Raw genomic sequence first — 14,294 nt, forward strand, 5'->3', positions numbered from 1 at the left:
CATGCACCCAACAGTCTGTACAATCGCCACAACCCACACACATAATCCAACCACCTGAGGCCCTGTCCACCTCTGTACATATATTATTACACTACTTCATGCCAGTGGGTAGACTGCAGCTTGCCACAACCACCATAACATAATACAGGCTATACAATCATCCTTATATCATCTACATTCCACTCCCCTAATGAATTGAAGCCTGCCTGCAGTCACCAAATAACCTACTCTGCTCAGGACCTACCTGCAAACTGCTGCAGTGTCCACAGCCACCACGACAACAACACAGTCTTCTTCCACCTAAACAAATACGTCATATGAACCATCTTTCACTCCTGCACCCTTTCCAGACCCTCTTCCCAACACCAGATACCCAAAACATGTTTTCCAGTCCTATTCCCAGCTGTGCTATCTGCAAATATCCGCAGATACAACATGGCAGGCGTTTTGGAAAAATATGACGCACATCATGCTTCTATGGGTGACCAGTCAATCAGCAACCAGAGTCCTATCCGCGGAGCACCAAATTTACAAATGCACGCTTTAAAACCAAGCTGGCTCTCCTGCTGTGAATTTGGTGAAAATCCGTCCAGCGGTTTCGCATGTGGGTATGAGCAAATGTTTTTCCATTCAGTCTATGGAAAATTTTATTTTTTTGGGATCCCTTATAACGTTGCCCCCTTCACGAAACCTCACCAAACTTACCAATAAAATTCAGAGCGGGCCATATACTTGTTTTTGCAATTTTTAGTGAGGATTCATCCAGGGGGAGTGAAGTTATAAGCTGTCCAAAAAGTGCTCTTCCTATGAATTGAGCAACTTAACCATAACTACAGGGCCGCTACCGCAGGCCGTGTAATGGGCCTCATTAGCCATGGCCTTTGACCAGATTGTACATCTTTTAGTCATGTTCACTGTACATTTAAAAATTCTAACATGCCATAAGCAATGGACTTCGAACATGCCCACTGTGTATTATACAACCCTATCCAGCCCCTATCTATGACCTTCAGCCATTCCCACTGTATAACAGACATGGCCAGTCTCCAAAATCCATGAAGTATGGGTTTCGGCCATTCTGCATGCCCCTATAAGCAAATCAGTGTAGACGCAGTTCCTTGCTGAGGGCCAGGCCCACTGCCCAGGCACCTAAGTTATGTCACTATATTTTGCCCTTACATTTTGACACTTTGGAAAAAATAAAGTATCTAGCTGTAGTATCTAGTTTTTTGTGAGCGCCCCAATGCCTGCAGGCTTCCAGCGCTTTATAAGTACATAAATACAAATAAATATAAAGTAAATAAAACCCAGTACAGATTTGCAATGCATGCTTCTTCGACTCCACCCTCTCCTTCTCTCTCCACATCTCTGGCATCTCTAAGAAGTCCAAAGGAAGAGGACCCAAGGTTTGAGTCCTCCCGTCCCCTGCACACTCTAAGGCTATGCAACAGGGGCGTAGATATTTTAAGGTAAACTTCAAATATTTGTTTTTAGGCTTTCTATAGAAGAATGATTTGTCGAGACTTTTAACTTAAAACATAAGAACAATCGTTTTGGTTTCTTAGGTGTTCAAAAGTGGAGTGAGCACCTATTTATTAATACATAAAACAATGTGTAGTCAAGGCAGGAAAAACAGAACAACATTATAATGTCAACGTAAAGATGATTGATTGAGATTCCACTTTCTATGGCTTGACGCGTTTCGAGGAGATTCCTCTTCTTCAGAAGCCTTTGTGGATCTACTGTCTAGTCATTGTACACATAGAAATAAAGATCAAAAAGAAATCAATTAATCAAACGAAAGTATATGTCTACATAGGCTTCATTGATCAATAAAACAAAGTTTCATAACTACAATCAGATTGAATATATACACATATTGTGGTCTACATTGCACATATTCAGTTTAGTACACCCAGGGTTGCCATATTTTTAGTTGAAAGCAACTCCAAAAAATATCAGTCTAGTGCATTCCCTAGCACCTCTAATGGGAATCTAATACGATAAAGCAGTTCTACAGGTGGTACATGGGGGTTAGCAGACATGATTGCCCAGAGGAGGACAATTTAATTGAGTATGATTGACGCGGGCTACTCACCCAGCGAAGTTGTTTTGACAAGGAAAAGCATTTTCTAAGTAAAGTGCACTAACCTATAGAGGTCTAATGTTGTGGCTGAGAAGCCACCCACAGTGAGAAGTGCGTCAAAAGGTTACATACTAGAGAAACCAAGTTCTCGATGTAAATATTTTCCTGATGCCGGTTGGTGTTCCGACACTCTCAGTGTGACCTGTATGAAATAGTAATCACGTACAGGTCACCGTGTGTGATTCGATGTAACTATACAAGTGTGAAAACCAAAAATGCATTGGTCGGGATATGCCAAAATACCTCTCTGCGGCACGATTCAATGCTGTGGTAGTCTCTGGGACACGTGTAACATCTCAGGGGGAGCAGGTGAGAGTGGATCGGCGGAGTCCTAAAGCCAGCCGTTGTCTGTAGAAAGACAGTGGATTGTAAGTAAGCCTGCAGAACTTGGTAAAACATAGATCGCGTGAGTCGAGTGTGCAGAAAGTTAAAGGAACGCGTACCTATTCCATCGCGATGTTCTATTGAATCGGCAATGCTCTGCTCGTTGTTAACACGATCTCCATGGAAACCAGGGACCGTGTAGAAACAGTCTGGTATTTGGCGGGCTAGATTCAGTGAAGAGACATCAAGGAGGGACTAACCCAATCGTAACAGAATGTGGCGGCCATCTTAGGCAGTCTGGGTAACACTGGTAAGTAAATGTAGTAGCTTGTAAACGATTCAGAGTAGCATCATCGAACAACTGAAACAGGAAGATGATGCCAATAGCATGTTTTTGAGAAATCTATGTTTCACCTAAAGTGATCAAATATAGAAATCAGAATAATTTTCTCAAGTGGTTTTTTACGTGATGGTGCTAAGCAATGTGGCATTACTAAGGCATTCGAGTATAGGTGAGTCCCCATGAACATTCATTTCTTTATTACACTTCGCTGAAACATCTGATAAAAAATCTACCAGGTGTCCTCACATTCTTTGTGATTAGCTGAACCATCTGGTTACGAGTACCAGGTGTCCTCACATTCTAAGTTGTACGTAACATACTCAATGTTTAGCCTTAGGGGATACCATTGTAGGTTACATCTTATGCCAAGGATCTCAACTATGTACATACTGTGTAACATAACGTAGATACTCTACTTAAATGGTAGCGTCCCCATAGTTGGTGCTATTTGTGCAACAGATGGCTATTGTTCAATCGGGAGCCATTACGTTACTGATCATCTCATATATCAAATATCAGGTGGGTATTTATTGGATCGTTGCTGACAAACCATGTCCCAAGACTAAGTGAATATGTTGGTGTATACTAGAGGGTGCAGGGTCTACAGGACAGAAATATCTAGACTGTTAAAAAATGTTCAGATAAAGCAGTTAAGGGATGTTTCCTCATTGAGTCCCCTTGGATATTTAGTGTCTAGAAGATATATCCAGAATTTTTCTCTTTGTGACAACAGTCTTGTATAGTTGCCACCTCGCTGTGGTTTGCTAACAACTTCAACGACCTGAAATCTCAATTGGCTGATGTTGTGTTTTGCTTCCATAAAATGTCTGGCTACCGGTGATTTCTGGTTTAGGCACCGGATGGTGGACTTATGCTCTGAAATTCGTTCTTTTAGGGACCTCGTGGTCTGTCCAATGTACAATTTACCACACGGGCATTTCAAAGCATATATAACGCCTGCTGTTAAACAGGTGGCGAAGCTTCTGATCTTTATCTTCCTGCCAGTCGATGGATGAGAGATGGTGTTTCCCTTAATTACATTATTGCAATTGGTGCAATTAAGACATGGGAAAGTACCCATTTTTTTAGTCTGTAGGAATGTTTGTTTCTCCTTGTCAGGTCTTTCAGCTTTCACGAGTCTATCCCTAAGGTTACGACCCCTTTTAAAAGCCATCATTGGTGCTCTTGGAAAAAGTTCCTTCAGATGTTCATCACTCTGTAGTAGTGGCCAGTGTTTTCTTATTGACTTACCAATTTGGAAGCTTTGACGTGAATATTTGGAAATATACATCAATGGAGTGGAACTAGTTTTGGGTTGAGGTGCTAGCAGATCTTTCTGTGTTAGATGATTTGATCTGACGTTGGCATCTTGTAAAATGTCATGGGGGTAACCCCGTTTCTCAAAGCGTTCAATCAATTGAGTGCATTCAACGTCGAAGCCCGCTGGATCTGTTATAATCCTTTTAAGTCTCAGTATCTGACTGTAGGGGAGACTTTTTAGCATCGGTTTGGGGTGAAAACTGGTGAAATGTAGGAGATTATTAGCATCTGTAGGTTTATGATAAATGGTGGTCACTATCTTGCCTTCATAGATCTTCAAGCTTACATCCAAAAAGTGGAGGTCTGGTTCCCCCACATCCATTGTGAATTTGATTTTGGAATGTACTGTGTTCATGTAGAGCAGAAAATTATCCAATTCCATTCTTGTGCCGCACCAGATTCCAAATATGTCGTCTATGAATCGTTTCCATACTATGATCTTACTCGACCATATTTGGTTCTCTAGGACATGTTCTGTTTCAAATCTATGCATAAAAGAGTTTGCATAGACCGGTGCCATAGCAGAGCCCATGGATGTGCCGGATATTTGATTGTAAAAGGTATTTTGAAATCTAAAGTAGCTATTATATAGAATGAGTTTCAGTAATTCTATGATGAACTCTGGGTTACCTCGTGTTTGTTCCGAGTTGAGGAGCAACCATTCCACAGCGTTAATACCTTCCTCATGGGGTATGGAAGTATATAGGCTGCATACATCCATGCTGAATATGATGCAGTCACTACTGATAGCTGAAATTTCTGCTAGACAGTTGAGGAAATCTGTAGTATCCTTGAGATAGGTAGGAATTACCTGGATCAGAGGCTGGAGAAGGCGGTCTACATAGATAGCCAGGGGATCGAATATACTCTCCGTCCCTGCAACTATAGGTCTTAGTGGAGGTTTCTGACTGTCCTTATGGATTTTGGGGAGTCCATAAAATACTGGTGTTATGGGATATTTATTGATAAGGAATTGACTGGTTTTAACACTAATCCAATCATTTTCGAGTGCATTATTGATTAGGGTCTCGATGTTAGTCTTTAGGCCCTGAAGGGGGTCTCCGTTCAATCTGTTGTACGTTGTCTGGTCGTTGAGTTGTTCAAGACATTGAGCGGTGTAGTAGCTCGTGTCCATAACTATTATGGCTCCGCCCTTGTCTGCAGGTTTGATGGTGATATCTTCATCTTTTGCCAAGGTTTCAATGTGCTCAAGTTGACTATTCTTGATATTAGTCGGAGATGATTTACGGTAGTTAATCTGTTTCAGATCATTGAGTACCTTTTTCTCAAATAAATCAAGTATAGGGTTTTGAATGGGTGGGTCGAACAAGCTCTTAGGTCGTAGCTCTAAATTGTCTTCAGGAGTGTCATCTTGTCCAGGGTCATTTTCAAAAAACATCTTGAGTCTAATCTTTCTCATGAGACGGTGTAGGCACACTTGTTCATCAAACATTGATGTATTGTTCGTGGGTACAAATGATAGGCCCCGATTCAGGATAAAGAGTTGGTCGCTTGATAGATGTTTGCTTGAAATATTCATCACGATATTCTCAACTACTTGTTCTTTGTTCTTGGAGGTCTTTTTCCCTCTTCGGGTCTTTCTCTTAACCGGTCTCTCAGGCCTAAAAAAACCCCAGATGTTGTTGCTGCTCGTCCCGTGTGTTGATCTATTGATGTTTCTAGTCTGGCGCTTTCTGTCTCGCTCTGGGATACTGTTGATTGTTGTCCTGAGGCTTGACCAATTGGATCCCCTAAGCTCCCACTGCTGCTGTCGCTACCCGAGTTAGGGGAATTCGGGTGTGGTGGTCTATTTCTGTTTTGGTTTCGATGGTGGTAGAACTCTTGCCAGGAGTAGACGATGTCGTTCAAATAATCGAAAGTATCACGTTTGAACTTCCTTAATTTTCTTTGTTCAATGTCGATCTTATAATTATTTAATTTCTCGTTGATGTCCTCCAAGAGACTTTTGAGCTCCTCCGCTGTTTTGAACTCTGATAATTGTGTTTTAAGCGTATCAATGTCTGTATCTAAACTTGTCAATGATTTCGAAAGTTCTTCAATCGTTAGTAAAATGAGGTCAAGTGAGCATTTATTCAAAATTTGGTCCCATTTAGCAATAAATGCTTTACTTTCGCTGCACAGGGTCGGTCTCAGATATACCCTAAGGCCTCTGGGGATCCTCTGGGATTTATAGTATTCAACTAATGTAGTAGCGTGAAGTTTTTGAGATATTTCACGCCTGATCAATTTTTCCAACTGAGAAACAAGTTTCTCCGGGTTTGATGTGGATTGTAAACTTTGTTCTGTATTCTTGATAAGAGACAAAATGCGTTTTGCTTCCTCCGTGCCAAATGCGAAGGTTGTAGCGTGTTTATCAGTCAATTCATTAATACGTGAAAATGACATGTTAGTTAAATGTTACGGATAAGGGTGCTACCACCGGTTGTGCCACACTGGAATAGAACCAATGAACAAACAACAAGGTATAGTAGTAAGGTAAGTGCACACCTAATTAGAGAAGGTATTGCGAAGTATTGTTTTAACACCCACAAGGAGTGATCTCTATATTCTTGTGAGGTGCAGAGGAGGAATAGAGGGTCATGGCACAACAACCCTATAGTGAATAAGAACAAAGGAAGAGGACCCAAGGTTTGAGTCCTCCCGTCCCCTGCACACTCTAAGGCTACGCAACAGGGGCGTAGATATTTTAAGGTAAACTTCAAATATTTGTTTTTAGGCTTTCTATAGAAGAATGATTTGTCGAGACTTTTAACTTAAAACATAAGAACAATCGTTTTGGTTTCTTAGGTGTTCAAAAGTGGAGTGAGCACCTATTTATTAATACATAAAACAATGTGTAGTCAAGGCAGGAAAAACAGAACAACATTATAATGTCAACGTAAAGATGATTGATTGAGATTCCACTTTCTATGGCTTGACGCGTTTCGAGGAGATTCCTCTTCTTCAGAAGCCTTTGTGGATCTACTGTCTAGTCATTGTACACATAGAAATAAAGATCAAAAAGAAATCAATTAATCAAACGAAAGTATATGTCTACATAGGCTTCATTGATCAATAAAACAAAGTTTCATAACTACAATCAGATTGAATATATACACATATTGTGGTCTACATTGCACATATTCAGTTTAGTACACCCAGGGTTGCCATATTTTTAGTTGAAAGCAACTCCAAAAAATATCAGTCTAGTGCATTCCCTAGCACCTCTAATGGGAATCTAATACGATAAAGCAGTTCTACAGGTGGTACATGGGGGTTAGCAGACATGATTGCCCAGAGGAGGACAATTTAATTGAGTATGATTGACGCGGGCTACTCACCCAGCGAAGTTGTTTTGACAAGGAAAAGCATTTTCTAAGTAAAGTGCACTAACCTATAGAGGTCTAATGTTGTGGCTGAGAAGCCACCCACAGTGAGAAGTGCGTCAAAAGGTTACATACTAGAGAAACCAAGTTCTCGATGTAAATATTTTCCTGATGCCGGTTGGTGTTCCGACACTCTCAGTGTGACCTGTATGAAATAGTAATCACGTACAGGTCACCGTGTGTGATTCGATGTAACTATACAAGTGTGAAAACCAAAAATGCATTGGTCGGGATATGCCAAAATACCTCTCTGCGGCACGATTCAATGCTGTGGTAGTCTCTGGGACACGTGTAACATCTCAGGGGGAGCAGGTGAGAGTGGATCGGCGGAGTCCTAAAGCCAGCCGTTGTCTGTAGAAAGACAGTGGATTGTAAGTAAGCCTGCAGAACTTGGTAAAACATAGATCGCGTGAGTCGAGTGTGCAGAAAGTTAAAGGAACGCGTACCTATTCCATCGCGATGTTCTATTGAATCGGCAATGCTCTGCTCGTTGTTAACACGATCTCCATGGAAACCAGGGACCGTGTAGAAACAGTCTGGTATTTGGCGGGCTAGATTCAGTGAAGAGACATCAAGGAGGGACTAACCCAATCGTAACAGAATGTGGCGGCCATCTTAGGCAGTCTGGGTAACACTGGTAAGTAAATGTAGTAGCTTGTAAACGATTCAGAGTAGCATCATCGAACAACTGAAACAGGAAGATGATGCCAATAGCATGTTTTTGAGAAATCTATGTTTCACCTAAAGTGATCAAATATAGAAATCAGAATAATTTTCTCAAGTGGTTTTTTACGTGATGGTGCTAAGCAATGTGGCATTACTAAGGCATTCGAGTATAGGTGAGTCCCCATGAACATTCATTTCTTTATTACACTTCGCTGAAACATCTGATAAAAAATCTACCAGGTGTCCTCACATTCTTTGTGATTAGCTGAACCATCTGGTTACGAGTACCAGGTGTCCTCACATTCTAAGTTGTACGTAACATACTCAATGTTTAGCCTTAGGGGATACCATTGTAGGTTACATCTTATGCCAAGGATCTCAACTATGTACATACTGTGTAACATAACGTAGATACTCTACTTAAATGGTAGCGTCCCCATAGTTGGTGCTATTTGTGCAACAGATGGCTATTGTTCAATCGGGAGCCATTACGTTACTGATCATCTCATATATCAAATATCAGGTGGGTATTTATTGGATCGTTGCTGACAAACCATGTCCCAAGACTAAGTGAATATGTTGGTGTATACTAGAGGGTGCAGGGTCTACAGGACAGAAATATCTAGACTGTTAAAAAATGTTCAGATAAAGCAGTTAAGGGATGTTTCCTCATTGAGTCCCCTTGGATATTTAGTGTCTAGAAGATATATCCAGAATTTTTCTCTTTGTGACAACAGTCTTGTATAGTTGCCACCTCGCTGTGGTTTGCTAACAACTTCAACGACCTGAAATCTCAATTGGCTGATGTTGTGTTTTGCTTCCATAAAATGTCTGGCTACCGGTGATTTCTGGTTTAGGCACCGGATGGTGGACTTATGCTCTGAAATTCGTTCTTTTAGGGACCTCGTGGTCTGTCCAATGTACAATTTACCACACGGGCATTTCAAAGCATATATAACGCCTGCTGTTAAACAGGTGGCGAAGCTTCTGATCTTTATCTTCCTGCCAGTCGATGGATGAGAGATGGTGTTTCCCTTAATTACATTATTGCAATTGGTGCAATTAAGACATGGGAAAGTACCCATTTTTTTAGTCTGTAGGAATGTTTGTTTCTCCTTGTCAGGTCTTTCAGCTTTCACGAGTCTATCCCTAAGGTTACGACCCCTTTTAAAAGCCATCATTGGTGCTCTTGGAAAAAGTTCCTTCAGATGTTCATCACTCTGTAGTAGTGGCCAGTGTTTTCTTATTGACTTACCAATTTGGAAGCTTTGACGTGAATATTTGGAAATATACATCAATGGAGTGGAACTAGTTTTGGGTTGAGGTGCTAGCAGATCTTTCTGTGTTAGATGATTTGATCTGACGTTGGCATCTTGTAAAATGTCATGGGGGTAACCCCGTTTCTCAAAGCGTTCAATCAATTGAGTGCATTCAACGTCGAAGCCCGCTGGATCTGTTATAATCCTTTTAAGTCTCAGTATCTGACTGTAGGGGAGACTTTTTAGCATCGGTTTGGGGTGAAAACTGGTGAAATGTAGGAGATTATTAGCATCTGTAGGTTTATGATAAATGGTGGTCACTATCTTGCCTTCATAGATCTTCAAGCTTACATCCAAAAAGTGGAGGTCTGGTTCCCCCACATCCATTGTGAATTTGATTTTGGAATGTACTGTGTTCATGTAGAGCAGAAAATTATCCAATTCCATTCTTGTGCCGCACCAGATTCCAAATATGTCGTCTATGAATCGTTTCCATACTATGATCTTACTCGACCATATTTGGTTCTCTAGGACATGTTCTGTTTCAAATCTATGCATAAAAGAGTTTGCATAGACCGGTGCCATAGCAGAGCCCATGGATGTGCCGGATATTTGATTGTAAAAGGTATTTTGAAATCTAAAGTAGCTATTATATAGAATGAGTTTCAGTAATTCTATGATGAACTCTGGGTTACCTCGTGTTTGTTCCGAGTTGAGGAGCAACCATTCCACAGCGTTAATACCTTCCTCATGGGGTATGGAAGTATATAGGCTGCATACATCCATGCTGAATATGATGCAGTCACTACTGATAGCTGAAATTTCTGCTAGACAGTTGAGGAAATCTGTAGTATCCTTGAGATAGGTAGGAATTACCTGGATCAGAGGCTGGAGAAGGCGGTCTACATAGATAGCCAGGGGATCGAATATACTCTCCGTCCCTGCAACTATAGGTCTTAGTGGAGGTTTCTGACTGTCCTTATGGATTTTGGGGAGTCCATAAAATACTGGTGTTATGGGATATTTATTGATAAGGAATTGACTGGTTTTAACACTAATCCAATCATTTTCGAGTGCATTATTGATTAGGGTCTCGATGTTAGTCTTTAGGCCCTGAAGGGGGTCTCCGTTCAATCTGTTGTACGTTGTCTGGTCGTTGAGTTGTTCAAGACATTGAGCGGTGTAGTAGCTCGTGTCCATAACTATTATGGCTCCGCCCTTGTCTGCAGGTTTGATGGTGATATCTTCATCTTTTGCCAAGGTTTCAATGTGCTCAAGTTGACTATTCTTGATATTAGTCGGAGATGATTTACGGTAGTTAATCTGTTTCAGATCATTGAGTACCTTTTTCTCAAATAAATCAAGTATAGGGTTTTGAATGGGTGGGTCGAACAAGCTCTTAGGTCGTAGCTCTAAATTGTCTTCAGGAGTGTCATCTTGTCCAGGGTCATTTTCAAAAAACATCTTGAGTCTAATCTTTCTCATGAGACGGTGTAGGCACACTTGTTCATCAAACATTGATGTATTGTTCGTGGGTACAAATGATAGGCCCCGATTCAGGATAAAGAGTTGGTCGCTTGATAGATGTTTGCTTGAAATATTCATCACGATATTCTCAACTACTTGTTCTTTGTTCTTGGAGGTCTTTTTCCCTCTTCGGGTCTTTCTCTTAACCGGTCTCTCAGGCCTAAAAAAACCCCAGATGTTGTTGCTGCTCGTCCCGTGTGTTGATCTATTGATGTTTCTAGTCTGGCGCTTTCTGTCTCGCTCTGGGATACTGTTGATTGTTGTCCTGAGGCTTGACCAATTGGATCCCCTAAGCTCCCACTGCTGCTGTCGCTACCCGAGTTAGGGGAATTCGGGTGTGGTGGTCTATTTCTGTTTTGGTTTCGATGGTGGTAGAACTCTTGCCAGGAGTAGACGATGTCGTTCAAATAATCGAAAGTATCACGTTTGAACTTCCTTAATTTTCTTTGTTCAATGTCGATCTTATAATTATTTAATTTCTCGTTGATGTCCTCCAACAGACTTTTGAGCTCCTCCGCTGTTTTGAACTCTGATAATTGTGTTTTAAGCGTATCAATGTCTGTATCTAAACTTGTCAATGATTTCGAAAGTTCTTCAATCGTTAGTAAAATGAGGTCAAGTGAGCATTTATTCAAAATTTGGTCCCATTTAGCAATAAATGCTTTACTTTCGCTGCACAGGGTCGGTCTCAGATATACCCTAAGGCCTCTGGGGATCCTCTGGGATTTATAGTATTCAACTAATGTAGTAGCGTGAAGTTTTTGAGATATTTCACGCCTGATCAATTTTTCCAACTGAGAAACAAGTTTCTCCGGGTTTGATGTGGATTGTAAACTTTGTTCTGTATTCTTGATAAGAGACAAAATGCGTTTTGCTTCCTCCGTGCCAAATGCGAAGGTTGTAGCGTGTTTATCAGTCAATTCATTAATACGTGAAAATGACATGTTAGTTAAATGTTACGGATAAGGGTGCTACCACCGGTTGTGCCACACTGGAATAGAACCAATGAACAAACAACAAGGTATAGTAGTAAGGTAAGTGCACACCTAATTAGAGAAGGTATTGCGAAGTATTGTTTTAACACCCACAAGGAGTGATCTCTATATTCTTGTGAGGTGCAGAGGAGGAATAGAGGGTCATGGCACAACAACCCTATAGTGAATAAGAACAAAGGAAGAGGACCCAAGGTTTGAGTCCTCCCGTCCCCTGCACACTCTAAGGCTACGCAACAGGGGCGTAGATATTTTAAGGTAAACTTCAAATATTTGTTTTTAGGCTTTCTATAGAAGAATGATTTGTAGGGACTCCACCCTCTCCTTCTCTCTCCACATCTCTGGCATCTCTAAGAAGTCCCACAACCAGCTGCACATACTCAGAGGTACTCCTCCTTTTTTCACTTTCCCCCAGAAGCTCAACATCTCCAGAGCCCTGGTTCTCTCTAGGTTGGACTACTGCAACAGCCTCTTTCTAAATCTGCCTGCCTTTACTCTTCCCCCTTTGCAAATAATCCAGAACATGATTGCAAGACATTTCCTTGGCCTCAAGCCTAGGGATCATATATCTCCAGCCTTGAAATCTCTCCACCTACTCACGGTGACTGCAACAATCAAGTTCAAGACCCTCTGCATTGCCCAAAAGGCATTCTGGGGCCAGGCACTACACTACCTTCAACTCTCTCTTCCTAAGCATCTTCCTTCTCAAGCCCTCCGCTCATCCACCTCCAGCTCTCTGGGGGTTAGACGCTTCTCCAGGCAGAGAGTGAAGGGTAGATCTGTGTCATCTGCTGGGGCCTCCATCTGGAACAGCCTCCGTGCCTCCCTCAAACTTGAGCAGGACCACATAAGGTTCCGGAAGCAACACAAGATGTTTCTCTTTGCTTCTGCTTTCTCTTCTGCGCTAACTGGTTAACTGGTTACCCTCTGAACCTCACAGTCACCATCTCCTTCATGACCAGTAGCCCCTTGCCCTGCCTACACACTTCCCACACACTTAGGTACTGTATCTGCAACCCTGCATTCCCCTTCCTCCCTGCACTTACTTGAGCCACCACCCTAGCAGCACTTACCATGCTTACCATGCTTTTTGCCACTGCACTTCCCCCGCTCCCATTGGCACTATTCCTCTTCCTTCCTTCTCAAACTTGCATGACCTGACTGGCACAAGGTCTAGTAAGAACATTTGTTTTGTCCTCCCTTTGTCTACCCTTTGTCTGCCCTTCCTTGTCTTGTTGAGCCTAGAAAAACTTGTGTACAGGCATGTTATAAATTATTTATCATATCATATCATATCACTATTTTGTGTATTTCCATTATGACACTTAAATAAAATAAAACATAGGCACATTTGCAAAACCATGCTTTTGGGTCCTTGGCAATGTTCCTTGCACAAATTTGCTGAAAATCCATCTGTGTTTTATTTTTTGAAAAGTGTCAAAATGTTGGTCTAAAAACAAGTGATATAACCTAGGAGCCAAAAATCAATTAAAATTTGCACAAATATTCAATGTTGGGTCGCTAATTCTTTTTGCAAACATTTGTGCAGATTTGTTAAATGGCACCAAAGTTCTAAGCCATCTAAACATGTTAGGATCCCCCCTCTAATTTTGCCCCTCTTGAAAAAATCCCACCAAACTTTCCTAAAACATTTAAAGTAGGGTTACAATTATATTGCAGTTTCTTTGAATGGCACCACATTTTTAAGCCATCCACGAATTACTCTTTACCAACCCTATGATGCAGAAATTGCATGGATGTCTTTGAACTTTTGTCAAGTTCTCAGAAATGTCTCTGAACATCTGAGATGTTTGCAAACTTCAGAGAAGAAAAAAAAAAACCTGACATTGGGCTTTTTCTGGACATATCCCATCCTCATCACCACTCACCTCCAATGAGATTGTTTACTTGGTTTGATAAGTTTAATGTTGTTTTTAATATGTTTTTACTGTGATGTTTGGATTATGGGCGCAATTTGCAAATCCAACATGGGTACAGTTTCAAAGGTTTTGATGCACCTCACGTCTGTAATTGGCCAATCAGCGAGCAGTCATATATGCAGTAGTTGATGAGAGGTCCCACAATCACCATTTATATGTTGCTAGCAACATTCTAAACAAAACCCTTAGCAGAAACTTTCCAGTGCAATTGGTGGCCTATGTGATGTCATCAGTGATTTCATCCATGATGTCATTTGTGATGTCATCTTTTATGTCCTGGGTGTTAGTGTAAACAGTACATGGTGGTGGCCTGAGGTATGGTTGCTAGCTTACCAGAATGGGCACATTTCTTGTGTTTTTCGATTTTACTTGTAGCCATATGTTCCCTTTA

The sequence above is a fragment of the Ambystoma mexicanum genome, chromosome 5p, assembly GCF_040938575.1.
Source record: "Ambystoma mexicanum isolate Mex_15411 chromosome 5p, UKY_AmexF1_1, whole genome shotgun sequence".
In the NCBI taxonomy this organism is placed as follows: domain Eukaryota; kingdom Metazoa; phylum Chordata; class Amphibia; order Caudata; family Ambystomatidae; genus Ambystoma; species Ambystoma mexicanum.